Source organism: Pinus tabuliformis, chromosome 3_2, assembly GCF_031772625.1.
Source record: "Pinus tabuliformis cultivar Carrire ecotype Pingquan chromosome 3_2, CPIR1, whole genome shotgun sequence".
NCBI classification, from domain to species: Eukaryota; Viridiplantae; Streptophyta; class Pinopsida; order Pinales; family Pinaceae; genus Pinus; species Pinus tabuliformis.
This window is the reverse complement of record NC_142302.1, coordinates 409,103,007-409,114,749: the sequence shown is the minus strand read 5'-3', so window position 1 is coordinate 409,114,749 and position 11,743 is coordinate 409,103,007. Positions and strand designations below refer to the sequence as shown.

The 11,743-nt window shown below is 38.2% G+C and overlaps 1 pseudogene; it reads right to left on the bottom strand.

The window, feature by feature from the left end:
* Window positions 1-310: 310 nt before the first annotated feature.
* On the bottom strand, window positions 311-10,474 carry LOC149181119 (beta-amylase 1, chloroplastic pseudogene; annotated as a pseudogene).
* Between the last annotated feature and the right edge of the window lie 1,269 nt (window positions 10,475-11,743).

Genomic DNA, 11,743 nt, shown 5'->3' with positions numbered 1-11,743 from the left:
AATGATATTGTTGAAACACGTCTTCAAATCAATGTATGTTAATGTGATAAAGGCTAATTATACTAAGTTGGAAGTCATGTTAATGTAACAAAGCCTAATGATACTGAGTTGGCATAGCCATTAAAATCATGTATTCATGTTAATGTAACAAAAACTAATTATATTGAGTTGGCATAGCCATTACAAGCTTGTATTTGCACAAGATCACATGGAGGAGTAGGATAGGTGAAATAACACATTAGTTTAATTCCAACAATAAATATGTTTTACATTCAGATTTTGCCTGCTTCAAAAAAGGTAAGCTTTAGGCTTAATTATGCAAGAGTGCAATAGCCTCTTGGACCAATGGGATTGTAGCATAGACAAATGAGTTTGTATCTTTGTGTTCTTGCTCCCATGAATTTTAGGCCCCTCCTTGTGCCATTTTTCTAACAAATGAGACAAATAACCTCCAATTTTCAGGCTAGAACAAATGTTGGTTCATTCTCAAATAAGTGAATGCACACATGGGTTCCATTGTGGTGTTATGACCATCTTTTGGCAGTCATAGATTGGCATTCCTAACAATCTGATCGTATGCATCTTGATCAAATCTTGGAAGAGCATTCTCCCCAACAAGAGGGGCCCCAACTTTCTGAGTTGCAAGGATGACTTGTTTGATCAGTTTCTCTAGGGAGCATTGTGCATCTCGTAGTTGTTCCCAATCGTTCATTTCAATGCAAATAAAATTGAAAATCAACCTGTTACACTAAAATTTTTCACCATGACTATTTGCAGTTAGTATGGCTCCATCAACTGTCATACTATCCTCCTTGGCAAGTCTCATACCTCTGCTCTTCATGTCAAACTCCAAGAAAGAGAGAAATTCTTTAAAAATCTATATATCTTTGGGTACGCAGTTTCTCTTAGCCTTACCTGCGTGTACGCACCCCAAGTTCACAATACCTGCGTACTTGTACGCTCTGTCTGTAAAGGGGTGGGTGCATACTCCTGTAAAGGTCAAAAGGCGCAAGTTTCACTTCAAAAAAGTTACTTGTGGTCATTTCTAGAGCATTCTAGAAGCTTGTTTGACGTGTATTGAGTGCCTCCAGATGGTTCATGTACCCCTATGAAAGAGGAACTTATCCCATCAAGAGGGGAGCTATCCCATCCAAAGAGGGGCTTATCCCATTGATGGTGGACCTGAATAACTTCCTCTATAGCACTATAAATACAGGCATTGGGCCAAAGGGAGGGGAGGTTGAAAGCTAAACATTCCTAAGGGTAGATGCTGCTGGAATTAGGACTCCCTTATAGAGCTTGAGAGGAGAGATTCCCATCCTTTCCTAGCCTTATTTGGAAGTGGTGAGCTGATCAAAGTAAAGGAGAACTCTTGCTTGACCCTAGGAGGGACCTGCACAACACCAAGGCTCAGGTTGTAATGGTTTCTTTTGTTTCCACTTAATGCAAATGAACTCATTTTTCTCAACAGATTGTTATTCATGATTTGTTTCATATACTCCTTGGTCTGTATGATGGATATGTATTGTTTTATGAGTTTATCAGGTGCTATTTAATCTTTTTGCTTGTTAGTGAATGCAGGTTTCGAAGAGAAGGAGGAGCTCTTCCAGATCGGCGAGGCTGGACTACTACAAAGCGTTGGACTAAAGGTATGTTACAATCACCTGATTACTTGTATTCTGAATGCATGTTTAGAGAAAGGTAGTGTTTATTTGTCTTGTTTGTCACTAGAAAGCCTTAGCTTCTAGGGAGGTCGGTTTTGTCCGCACTATCGACTCTTTCCGCATGACAAAATGGCGACTCCACTGGGGAACTCCATTGATGTGAATGATTTTTCCTTTGTGTGAAACTTTGATTTGAGAAAAGTCGTTTGTTTTCTAGTTTTTGGCTGTTTGACTGTGCATTTGGGTGGGATAGCTTAGTGTTAAATTAGATTTTAGTTTTTCTTGGTTTTGCTAGAAGTACGCAGCCTCTGCGTTGAGCACAGTGCGTACCTGTACGCACTGCAGCATTGTACACAGAGCGTACCTGCACCTGTGCAAACAGGCTGCCTGCGTACCCCTGTCAAAAGCCTAGAAAATTTCAATTTTTTCTTTTTTATCTTTTAGATTTTGTTTTTAATTTGTTTTTGCTGCCCAGATCCACTGGTTACCTGTCAGAAGTCTTCATCTAAGCTTGTTTCATTAGCATTCCTACTTTAAGCTTTCATCAATTGGGTGTTTTGAGTCTCTTTTTCGAGAAATTCTTAATTTGATTTCCTTTGGTCATTACTTGGAGGTTTGTCTCAGTCCTTTCACAATTTTGCATCTTTTTGCTTTTGTTTTTGCAAAAAAAATTTCCCCCTAATTCGCCGGGGGGGGGGGGCTAAATTGTGTATGAGTGTTAATCGCCTTTTAGTGTTTTTATTTTTGATCTTTGGAACTCTTGCCCAATTTTCTCGACTTGCACTTGATTGGTTCTTAGATTACATTAGAATCGTCTTGTGTTTGAGAATTCTCTTGCATAGATCACATTTGCATAATTAGAATTCTCATTTTCGGAATATGAATGAAAAATGTGCATAGATTACATTTGCATACTTTTCAAGTGAATTGTGCATAGATTACAATTGCATAGTTTACATTCTGAAAAATCAATCGTAGATTTAGATCATTTTTCTTTGATTTGAATTTACACAAAAATAAAAATAAAATAAAAACTATTTTGGGATTGATTTGCATTAGTTTTTCTTGATGAAATTAGTGCATTAGAGAATTTGTTATATTTTCTCTTAGTGATCAATTTTTGCATTGTTGGAAGTGAATGGAAACTCTCTCCTTACTTTAGTTAGGATTCATCGAATTGAAAGGATTACATTATCATATTCGATTGCATTCAGTTTTGAGTCGGGTCATAACACCATTGGTTTCATATCCATTTACCCCTTTGAGTAATAACAGCCTTAATAACACAACGCTTAATTAAAATTCATCTAGTAATTTTTACATTTCTAGGGCTCTGAAACACCAACATAGCTTAGGCTAGTGTCTTGGAGTAGGAGAGTAATTAACTCTCCAAGACAGTAAAACCAAACAAGTAGCTCATCTTATGGTAGGATAAATCCAATAGTTACATTTATGCTCTGGGAAAGCTCCTCTTAAAGGAGAAGCACGAGACCGTGTCCGAACCAGTGAGGGGATCAATCCTCCTTCATTGGGAAAGATGCCAGATACGCACGTACTACAAACGGTAAACCTCAGATTATTGTCAAGGAGCCTGGGGTCACTTGTTGGTAAACCTTGGATTATTGTCAAGGAGCCGGCAAGGGGAATGAGCTTGTTACTCTGCCCTTGCGTGCTATCGGGTCGTAGACTGTTCCCCCAGGTGTATTTGTTGCTATTGGTGACCTTAGTGACCATTATATTTAGGGTTCTACCGAAGGTGACGGTGGAGGGAAGATCCCACTGTAGCTGGAGCAGACGTCGGCTAGACTCACTTGGATTTTCCAGGGGGTTCACTTCACTTGAGACGGTTAAAGTGGAGGAACTTGTGCCGGTCTATTCATTAAGCAGGTTGCCGGGGTAACTGTTCCACCCGCCACTTCTGTACTGAATTCGACAATGTTGGGCTTCATCACCAACTAGTGTTTTCGGTCCGGAAGGCTACTGTTTTTGTGTGGTTTGACTCCTAGATTTGATAGCGTGTGTTAATTTGTTTGTTTTTACTTTTAGAGACCATAGGTGTGAATTGTGAATTTTCATTGTTAAGTGTGAATTGTGAATTCTTAATTTTAGTTTTAAATTGTTAATAAAATTCACTGAAGTTGAATATAATGGCAAATGTTCCGGAATTTACCAACCTAGGAACCCCTCCTAATGAGAATCCTAGTACTTTTCCTTACTTTGGAAATGTTGGTCCTCCTTATATGGCTACTTTGTCATTACCTGGATTTACAATAGGTTTACCGATATGGTTATTTTCAACTTCGTTGGCCCAAAATACTCCAATTGTTCCACCTCAACCGAATGCTTCACCTCAACAGAGTTCACCATCTCAACATCACCAACCTTCTGTTGACCCTTTACCTTCTTCGCCTAATTTTTCTTCCTCCATTTCTTCCTCTTCGCTTGGTAAAAGCCTTGATGCTAGTAACCAGGTGTCTAAGAAGAAGAAGAAAGGGAAGAAGAAGAAGAAGAAGAAGAAGCAAGATAAGAAAGAATTCAACCAACCAACCGTGGTTGTAAGTGTTAGTTGTGTTGAGGAAAACTCCAACATGCATCGTAAACCCAAATACCCTTGCAGGCTTTGTAAGGGTGACCACTTCCTTGTCAATTGTCCTGGTATTCCAAAGGTCTTGGAAGTATGGTCAGAAAAATCTCATCAACTTTCCATTGATCCATCAACCAGTGATAGTCAGGTTCCTGGGAAAAAGGGTAAAGTTAGGTTTCCTTGTAAGTTATGCAAAGGGAGTCATCAAACTCACATTTGCCCTCACATGGATGAAGCCTCAAAATTGTTGGAAAACCTTACTGTTCCACAGCAAGAATTTCCAACTGGTCACCGTAAACTTTCTCCCAACCTACCGTCAACTGACGGAGTGATTGATCTAAATTCAAGTACAGTCGATCACACTCTTCCATTGGAGAGTGAAACTCATGTCACCCAGGTTGATGATCCATTAGTTGATCAAGTGGTCGATTCAATTTCACATTCGGTCGATCCCACTTTCCCTTTAGAGAGTGAACTTCATACCGCTGAGGTTCTTTTTGTTACATCAGATTCTTCTACGCCGGGGGGCATTTCACCTGTTTCTACAGAACCCCCTCCAAGTACTGAGGTCTTTTCCTTTGATTGGAATAGATTGACAGAACCTCGTCTTCCTTCCTCCATCCCTTTCCAAATCATTGTCAAGGCTGGTGGTAGGGACATACATCATACTCAGGTAGATGAAGGTGCTTCTGTTAGTATTTTATCCTCAACTGTTTGGAAAGCTTTGGGTTCCCCTCAGCTTGCGCCTATTACGTAGAATCTGAAAGATTTTAACAGAACCATTAGTGAACCTTTAGGGATCCTTCCTAAGTTTTCTATTACCTTGGAAGGTAAAAATGTTTGTATTGATCTTATGGTAGTTCGAGGTCCCTTGGATTTCAATTTACTCCTTGGACGAGACTATGTTTATGCAATGAAAGCTGTCATATCGACACTCTTTCACGTGATGTCTTTCCCTCACAATGGCAGTATTGTGACTGTAGACCAGCTTTCGCTCCCTAGTCTTGTTTCAACTACCAATAATATGACAGCCCTAAAAGTTCCTGACTCTCAAGTGGTATCTACCCTGCCACGGGTTAATTATGTGGCAACGGGTCCCATGTTTTCAGTTACTGATGTAAGTGAACCTCTCATTGTTTGCTCATCTTCCTTTGATTTAGATCCGGTAATTGACATGGAAAACTCTATGGGATTACTTGAACACGATGTTCTTATCCCTTTTGAGTCCCTTGACATGTGTTCCTTCCAAAGAAGTATTCTTCCTTCTGATGAAGACCTCTTGGAAGCCATGATCAAGGTGTGTCCATTGACATGTCTTTCTTCCAGTTGGAAGCCATGATCAATGTTGCGAGGATAGTTTTTTCCTGTATCAACCTCGTTAAAAAATGAAATAGGAGGGTGAGGAAAGTTCCTTTTACTGTGTCAACCTCGTTAAAAAATGAATCAGTGTGTCAGAAGACAGTTCTTTTACTGAGTCAACCTCGTTAAAAAATGAATCAGGTGTGAGGAAAGTTCCTTTTACTGTGTCAACCTCGTTAAAAAATGAATCAGTTGGTCGCGAGGATAGTTTTTTCCTGTATCAACCTCGTTAAAAAATGAAATTGGAGGGTGAGGAAAGTTCCTTTTACTGTGTCAACCTCGTTAAAAAATGAATCAGTGTGTCTGAGGATAGTTCTTTTCCTGTGTCAACCTCATTAAAAAATGAATCAGTTGACGAGGATAGTTTTTTTCCTGTATCAACCTCGTTAAAAAATGAAATAGGCTGTTATGAGGACAGTTCTTTTCCTGTGTCAATCTCGTTAAAAAATGAATCAGTTGGTCACGAGGAAAGTTCTTTTCCTGAGTCAACCTCGTTAAAAAATGAATCAGGTATGAGGATAGTTCCTGTTACTGAGTCAACCTCGTTAAAAAATGAATCAGGTGCGAGGATAGTTCCTGTTACTGAGTCAACCTCGTTGAAAAATGAATCAGGTGTGAGGAAAGTTCCTTTTACTGTGTCAACCTCGTTAAAAAATGAATCAATGTGTGCGAGGATAGTTCGTTCCCGTCTCAACCTCGTTAAAAAATGAACTGGATGTAGCGAGGATAGTTTGTTCCTGTCTCAACCTCGTTAAAAAATGAAACAAGGTGCTTCGAGCAAAGTTCCTTGTCTTGTGTCAAGCTCGTTTAAAAATGAAACAAGGGTGCGAGGATAGTTTGTTCATGTCTCAACCTCGTTAAAAAATGAAACAAGGTACTTCGAGCAAAGTTCCTTGTCTTGTGTCAAGCTCGTTTAAAAATGAAACAAGGGTACGAGGATAGTTCCTTTTACTGAGTCAACCTCATTAAAAAATGAATCATTGAGTACGAGGAAAGTTCCTTTTACTGTGTCGACCTCGTTAAAAAATGAATCAGTGAGTATGAGGACAGTTCTTTTCCTGTGTCAACCTCGTTAAAAAATGAATCAGTTGGTGAGGAAAGTTCCTTTTACTGTGTCAACCTCGTTAAAAAATGAATCAGTGTGTGCGAGGATAGTTTTTTCCTGTATCAACCTCGTTAAAAAATGGAACATGCTAGTATGAGGATAGTTCTTTTGCTGAGTCAACCTCATTAAAAAATGAATCAGCTAGATTTTAGGATATGTAGGTAGATTGTAGAAAGTAGGTATGAGGATAGTTCCTATTACTGAGTCAACCTCGTTAAAAATGAATCAGGTATGAGGATAGTTCTTTTCTTGTGTCAACCTCCTTAAAAATGAAACAACTCCCTTTTCAAGTTAAATATTGAAAGTAAACCTTCATTCCATCCATCTGGTTGAATGCAATGAAGCCTGGGGGGCATGTACCTCGCTTTGCATCATTATACTGGGGGCATGCAAACTTTTTGAGCATAGTTCCTTGTCTTGTGTCAAGCTCGTTAAAAAATGAAACAAGGGTAGGTTAAGTAGGTAGATTGTAGAGAGTAGTCATGAGCATAGTTCCTTGTCTTGCGCTCTAGCAGTTATGCTTAGGGGGCATCAAGCACAGTTTTCTCTCTGTTTCAAGCTTGTGTAAACATGAAACTACTCTGAAGCATAGTTTTTCTCTGTTTCAAGCTTTTGTAAAAATGAAACCTATCTCGAGTCAATTTCAGTTATTTTCAAGACTCGTTAAACTCATGAAAATCCCGAGATTATTTTCCTATCTTTCATTCTCGTAAAACAAATGAAAATGCCGAGTTCTTTCCGTCTTTTCCTGCTCGTAAATTAAATTGAAAGTCGGCCAAATGAGTACATTTTTATCATTTCTTCAAACTCATTAAAACTTATGAAAAAGTGAAAACCATGAGTACATTTTTATCATTTTTTCGAACTCGTTAAAACTTACGAAAAAGTGAAACCTTGGAGTTCTCTTTTAAGCCCTTTTCATACTCCTAAAATATGAAAAGATTGCCGAGCGTTTCTTTTACACTCGTTAAAACGGAATTAAAAGACGGTCCCCTTATAGCCCTTTTTTGACCGTAAAAACAGGAAAAGATTGCCAGATTTTTGTCGTTTCAAATTCGATACTGGAAATAAAACGACGTGTCTTTGATCGCTTTTTACTTTTCAGGTCGAAGACACTAATCATGAAAGTACTCCTTGGTCGCAAGATCAAGCGGTTCTCTCAAGTATTATTTTATACTTTTTCGGGCTTGGGAGACACAAATTTATGAAAAAGTTCAACCCTGGAGTTTTCTTAAGTTTTTTCAGACTCTCTAAAATTGAAAAAAGTCGAGTTTCTCCTATACTGGACTTGTTAAAATTTCACAGTAAAGGACCTGTTCGATTACAAACAGGAACGAACCACTCCTTCTTAGGGTTCGAATCAAAACTAAGTTGGACTCATCCGAAGGATGAGCTTATAATCAAGCATATGTTATCCTCCTCAAGATTGTAAAAAATAAAGAGGTACTTGCCAGAAATGGTGGGGGAAAAGAGAGAAAAATGAGCCTATTTGTTATCCTTTGTCTCAGAAGAAACCTTATCACCACTCTTGAACACGACACTTTTCATTCACCTGGGTTAGGAAATCCTTTGCCTCACAGTTGATCAAACCACATTGAAAGTCTTCAGCCGGGTATTAACTTTGGGTCAAATGTCACCAAGCCATCTGTTGTGTCGTTATGTGTTCAAGAGGCCACTGTAAATAAACCATTCATCTGCAAAATACCCGTCATCCATCTCGACCATCCCTGAGTCAGTCCTTACAGCTACATTTCTTCAACTTGATCTATGATTTCGTGTTGTGGGCTTGCCTGCAATGGGTCACTTTCTATCGACATCAGCACATTATCTAGAAAGATGACCTAGAAATTGTCAGTACCTTGAAATCTGCATGCATCAATGGCAGGTTTCTCGCCTTTGACGACGGTTTACATCATTCACTTTCGATCGAAGGATTCCGTGAAATGTTCGACATCAACTCATTCATTCACATCTCATGGATTGTACTGGGTACTTTGAGAACCATTGACATCACTGGTGGTCTCTCTCACACGTGTTAACAATTTACATCATCGACTGGTAATCAAGTGGTTTCTACCATGTTCGACATCAACTCATTTACTCGCATGGATAGAATCGTACCTTTTCGGGAAGTAGAAATGAAGACCCTGGATCTAGTTTCCACCATCCAGGCTGCGAGGAGTTTTGTATTCATTGTACAGTAGACTAATCATAAACAGATGACTGCGTCCATACTGTGTCTACAAGAGTCTATGATTATGATGTATTGCGAAATCATTCCTGTATCATAGCAGTAGTTAGTTTGTTAGTTAAAGTTTTCAATCTGAGTATGGGAATGCCTACCTCAGCGATGATATGATCTTATATATGTATTTTGTGTTGAATATTTGTAGGTTCCGACTGGGCTCTCCACAAGATAATCCTTGAAATGATAAAGTACTTCACCCTTCCTAGATGATATGAAACCCTAATCTACTACAAGCTTCGCACTTTAGGGGGCAATCTGTTACACTAAAATTTGTCACCATGACTATTTGCAGTTAGTATGGCTCCATCAACTGTCATACTATCCTCCTTGGCAAGTCTCATACCTCTGCTCTTCATGTCAAACTCCAAGAAAGAGAGAAATTCTTTAAAAATCTATATATCTCTGGGTACGCAGTTTCTCTTAGCCTTACCTGCGTGTACGCACCCCAAGTTCACAATACCTGCGTACTTGTACGCTCTGTCTGTAAAGGGGTGGGTGCGTACTCCTGTAAAGGTCAAAAGGCGCAAGTTTCACTTCAAAAAAGTTACTTGTGGTCATTTCTAGAGCATTCTAGAAGCTTGTTTGACGTGTATTGAGCGCCTCCAGATGGTTCATGTATCCCTATGAAAGAGGAACTTATCCCATCAAGAGGGGAGCTATCCCATCCAAAGAGGGGCTTATCCCATTGATGGTGGACCTGAATAACTTCCTCTAGAGCACTATAAATACAGGCATTGGGCCAGAGGGAGGGGAGGTTGAAAGCTGAACATTCCTAAGGGTAGATGCTGTTGGAATTAGGACTCACTTATAGAGCTTGAGAGGAGAGATTCCCATCCTTTCCTAGCCTTATTTGGAAGTGGGTGAGCTGATCAAAGTAAAGGAGAACTCTTGCTGGACCCTAGGAGGGACCTGCACAACACCAAGGCTCAGGTTGTAATGGTTTCCTTTGTTTCCACTTAATGCAAATGAACTCATTTTTCTCAACAGATTGTTATTCATGATTTGTTTCATATACTCCTTGGTCTGTATGATGGATATGTATTGTTTTATGAGTTTATCAGGTGCTATTTAATCTTTTGGCTTGTTAGCGAATGCAGGTTTCGAAGAGAAGGAGGAGCTCATCCGGATCGGCGAGGCTGGACTACTACAAAGCGTTGGACTAAAGGTATGTTACAATCACCTGATTACTTGTATTCTGAATGCATGTTTAGAGAAAGGTAGTGTTTATTTGTCTTGTTTGTCACTAGAAAGCCTTAGCTTCTAGGGAGGTCGGTTTTGTCCGCACTATCGACTCTTTCCGCATGACACAACCCATGTCTCACAAACATGGAAGTTAATGGTTGATACCCATCTCTGAATGGGGTATTATAATATCCAAGAGTGAGTTTAGGAGCATGGGATCTAGTTCCATAATGCCAATGTATTCTAGACACTTTTCCAGAAAGCTTGACACCAGTGCCACTAAAAATGGCTTCAACTGCTGCTAGGATACCCTCTCCATGATCAAGAAGCATAACAGAATACCACTCAAGGAAAAACTCACCATAAGGAGTATTCCAGCTGGTCTTTTCCAATGCGGAATCTTGTGCTCTTTTTTTGAAATTCTGTAGTTCGAAAAAATACGGGGAACTAATTAAATGCTTGTATTAATATTGAATAAAATGAATTCCATACGTACTAAGTTATTAAATTAATCACAATGAATTTTTATATAGTTGCAATGATACAAATTGTTTTGCAATTGCAATGATATTGTTGAAACACGTCTTCAAATCAATGTACGTTAATGTGATAAAGCCTAATTATACTGAATTTGAATTCATGTTAATGTAACACAGCCTGATGATATTGAGTTGGTGTAACCATTAAAATCTTTTATTCATGTTAATGTAACAAAAACTAATTATGTTGAGTTGGCATAGCCATTACAAGCCTGTACTTGCACAAGATCACATAGAGGAGTAGGACAGGTGAAATAAAGATATTTTTTTTCACATATTTAACATTTATAAAATAAAACCCTCTATCTTCATTATAAATACAAGCGCTCATATATATATATATATATATATATATATATATATATATATATATATATATATAACCATCCTGTCAACATTATTTACATTTTAGAGTAGCATATGAACTAGGACAATCACAAAAATGAAAATTTACAAAATATCCTGAAATGGTTCTTACATAGAATGTGATTGCAAATAAATATAATAAAATGTTACATAAATTCCCTTGTAAATAATTTTTTACACAAACCAAGATGGAGCGGGAAGACTCAATCAAGTTGGTAAAGAAACATTTAAATAATTTTTGCAATTGAAACATGGCGTTGAGTATGTGGGTTGAAACACTGCAAAACGAACAACTGATCTATATATAGGTACTTCACCAAAATGTTAAACCGAAATTTTAAATATAAATATCCATGTTTTTCCTAATTCAACCTATAAAACTAAATATAAAGTTGTAACTATATATAAAACCACCTAACTATTTAGAATAAATGTAACCGTGCCTTATAATATATCTAAAATGAGCCTTTCAAATATGATCACCAACACAAAGCAATGCCAATATAAAGAGAAAAAAATTGTAGTTTTCTTAACTTGCAGCTTCTGCACTTAGATTTGGCAATGCACTTTTTTCTATTTATAATAGAGTAAATTTTCTATAGGTTAGCTCTGTTTCTTCTGAAGACTAATTTATGGTTGAAGATCTGAGAGGGTTTATTCTTTTTATGCAATGAGCCAAAGACAAAATTTCAGTTA